A 4,186-nucleotide genomic window follows, 5' to 3' on the forward strand; every position below is an offset into this window, starting at 1 on the left:
TGCGTTACAGGACTCTATGAGGTGATGCACGATGACAGTTTAGAGATAGATAACTGCTTCACAGGATAATACTGTCTTTTAGAACTATTCCATGCATGCTCATGTTTAAGGTATTCCTGCATAATAATGATGACTATATATAGACAGTAACATGTATTTCATGCTGTGCAGAGCCTTGGAGGACTCTAACGAAGAGTAGGATGTATAATGGAGGATACAGTGTGGTGAAAACATCATTAAATCACATAGTGATTAGGTGAAAGTAGGCAAAAGCAGTGTTCAAAGGACTGATTTGTGTTGCTGTTGTTTATGTTAAATAGCCCTGCTCATTCCATCAGGATGTTTACGGACTCAGTGTGTCAAACTAGCCATGATTCAGCTGTGTTTATTCCTGAAACATTCACCTGCAGTGTCAATCCGACCGCATTTAGGAAGTAAGTAAGTAAAAACAGACCAGGATGATGCAAACCTACCAACGATCACTGCTCAGAGGTTACAAAACCAAGACTGGCTCGTTCAACTTGAATGACTGAGCCAGGAGTCACTTCTGTGCAAGTCAGATGTGTGTGTCTTGTTTATCCTCCAGGAAGCAGACATTAGAGAGCAGGGTGCAGAGGACCAGCTTACTATGGTTTGATTTTAGCCTAGCATGGAACCCCGGACTCATGCTCATGTGTTTCTTTAGTGCACATCGTTTACAATGGTCTCTCACCCGCAATGCCACCAGTCACGTAACAGAGGTCATGTAGTGTTTTCACAACAGTTTGGTTGGACAAGACATGACACTACTGCTTCTTGATATGTATTCACTAACCCGTCATTACACCAGCCTGTGGTCTGGTGCTGGTTGCTGGATTTCTTCACATATGGTTGATAACTTCAGTTCTTTTTGTGTCTTCACAATCATATTTTGAATAAATAATAATTGAATGAAGGGCTAAAAACGACTCCTTTGTTTCATTTGTAAACAAATCTGTGCATCTGTTGTTGGCCCTGCATGATGAAGCTTTCCCTGGGAGAATTCATTTTCTCTTGCTCTCATTGTAACAAGAATATTCGTATGCAAGCCAATCCACTTCTGTCAATAGAAGTATGTGAGTCTTTTCCGCCCTGTCACTTCCCCTGAGCTGGATGGTGCGTCTGTTCTTGACATTTTCTCATCCTAGCTTAGCATTAGTTTGTGTGTGTTTTCAGGCTTTCAGACTCTCTCTGCTCGTTTTATTGGCTAGTCAATACGTTCATTGGTTTCTAATTACTACACCTGCTATAGTCTCATCCTCTGATTTACAGTCTAAGCTGACTAAACTTGTCAAAATCAATCTAACAACGCAATAAGCATTTAGCTTCGGAAGGGTTTTTCCGCTCAGAAAATTGCCTTCAATTCTCCTGGGGATTCTCGGACGAAGAAATAAAAAAAAAAAAAAAAAAAAAAAAAAGGTACTGAGGTGCTGGCCAGGCAATCTGCCGGCTGGATCAGGTGTAGGTAGTAAACAACCGTGGCTGCCCTGAACTACACGCATCCAATCCAATCACAGGCAGAGTATAGAACATGACACATGGTTGATACCTGAGGCTGAATATTTATTTGTCATAGTGAAACAATTCTGCTTGGGTCTGTATTGAGCTAAGATTGATGACCTTGGTGGTTTGGAGCAAGAACTGTGCATTGGCTGTGTGTGTGCTTTTCCCCCCCATTTCTTCACCGTTTTATTAGAAGCATTTTGGTACCTCATTCCAGCAGAGCCCTAATACCCTGCCTTGTTATAGATCACCTGAAGCTAGGAGCAGAGTAGTCTGGCTTCCTTGTGACTGGTCAGAATATTTATATCTATGCCCCATCTGTGCACAGATTGTTCTCCTTTTCATAAATCATTGAGCTAAGGCAATTGCACAGGCAGGAAGAAGAGAGACCTCCCCTTTGCTGTGGCATGAACGGCCACTGTGTCCAATATCCCTTACTTGTTTGTTTAGTGAGATGTGCTGAGAGAACAAATGTGAGCGGAATCAAACGTGACACATTTAAAGTCGGAGCGGATGTTTTTTGAATAAATGTGTCACTTTGTGCCGTCTTCATTGTGTGCATGAATTACTGTAGCAGTGCGAGTGCTTTGCTAGCTCCGCTCGCTCCAGTAGATGAGCACAACACACCTTGTAATTTATCACATTTGCACAAATACTGCAAGCTCGCTCGAGATAACAACACAGTGCAGGCTTTAGAAAACGTATGTGTGTGTACATGGGTGTCTGGTTTCGTACAGAGACACTCGGTATTAAATGTTCTTGATTAGACATTTCTGCAATGCTTCTAATAACTACCACCACCCTGGACTCATCAGGAAAAGTGTTTCGATGAGCGGATGAGTTGATCATCTTGTTGACTGTTCATTAAAGGTAATAGTAATAAAGATCCTAATGCTTCCAGACCTGTCGGGGTTAATTTTTGGGTAACAACTACAATAATTTATTTTAATGGTGTAGTTTTGGGTGTGCATTTTGTTCAGAGAGTAAACATCGTAAAAACGTCAATGTGACGCTAGAATTACCTCCTACAAGATTATATAGAAGTCAAGGATGTTTATGTGCACAATTACATTCAGGCACAGTAAACCAGGCAGATTCCCTGAGGACTGTGGGCACTGAATATTATTAGGTTTAAATGAGACCGAAGCCCGTGTTCTTTTGAAATTATTGAGTGTATCAGGTTTTTGAACGTGGCCAGATCAGATTTAATGTGAACACACAAGCAATTCATCATGTAAGTCACTTCAACTGCAGCGTAATTAAGTTATTCTATGTGACAGCGTGGAGGTGATTTTAATGTTAACCCTGAAGCCACGTCGACCGGTCGGATCGAAAACAAATATACCTTCTTGGTATATTATGGATCTGTGTTGTGGGCATGTTGGATCTCGTGCAGCCTTTACCTCTGTACTGCATTCGGATGCATTTTCACAGTGGAGGAGTAACTGTGCCTATTAACACATCTTCACACATGAAGTCCAGAATTGTCAGTCAAGATGCTTTTGTTTGGGGGAAACTGTGAATCAGGATGTTGAAGCTGAGTTGTCCACTAATTGATCCTGATGTGCCCCTGGGCTAGACATTGAAGTTGTGAGCACCCTGTGTGACCATTGTGTTTATGAAGGAGGATGCAAAACACTTTGAATACCACTTAGGTAGAAAAGCAAATGATTTGCCATCAAAACACAAACAAACAAAATGTAAACACTGTTGATTTCCTTCAAAAAAGATTTCCAAACATTTTTAATGTAGACAAACGTCTAAAAAGTAAAAATATCTGTGTATTTTTGGACAAGGCTGTAGTGAGAGACTAGCTGGTGAAAGATTGATTTATGTCAGTGGTAATGAAATGGGAAATCAGGTTACATTTGAGCCTGAATCTAATTCACTAAAGACTTGTTAATAATAATAATAATATTAATGCCGATAACAGAATTTCTGGGTGCACTTTGGCTCTGAACTGTTTGTCAGCAGCAAAATGCCAGCGGTGGAATTGATTACACTGGTCAGTCATAGCATAGACACTCACAGCACCACTTTGCTTGTCACAGACTCGAGACATATACACATTTAAGGCCAAAAACAATACTTTGAGCTAATGTGTTCGTAATTATAGCAGCCCCACTGGGAGGAAAAACTGAGCTTTTAGAGATATCCATCTGTGATTCTGCACTGAGGGTTGCTTTCTCTTCAAAGGCAGAATGTGTCTAATGAGGACTCATGCTTTGAAGTATGTCCTCATGCAGCTTCCGCTTTGTTTGCTTTTGTTTGGATTTTTTTTTTTTTTTTTAGAAAATAGGAATTGCTCATCCATTAACATTAAAAAAAAAGAAATGAAGGGGAACCTTATCTTGTTGGATGAGTTGATTGTTATGATTTGTTTATTGTAATAACCCCATCAATTGACATTGTACGCAGAGTGGCAGCCCCTTACACGCAGTGCAAAATGAGACAAAGCGCTTTGAAAAACATTCATTCTGCATGGCATGCCCCGTGTTTTGCACATTTATAAGTAGAAAAAAAACATTGATTTGCAATTTTTACACCCCTGATTAGTCCGAAGTACATATGCTGGGTAAATTCACAGCACCCTCTCCTTTGTAATACAGCGCGCCTGCATGTGAGCTAACACTGGATTTGTTTGTCACTGGGTCTTTTCCCACAG

The sequence above is a fragment of the Parambassis ranga genome, chromosome 5 (genome assembly GCF_900634625.1).
Source record: "Parambassis ranga chromosome 5, fParRan2.1, whole genome shotgun sequence".
NCBI lineage: Eukaryota > Metazoa > Chordata > Actinopteri > Ambassidae > Parambassis > Parambassis ranga.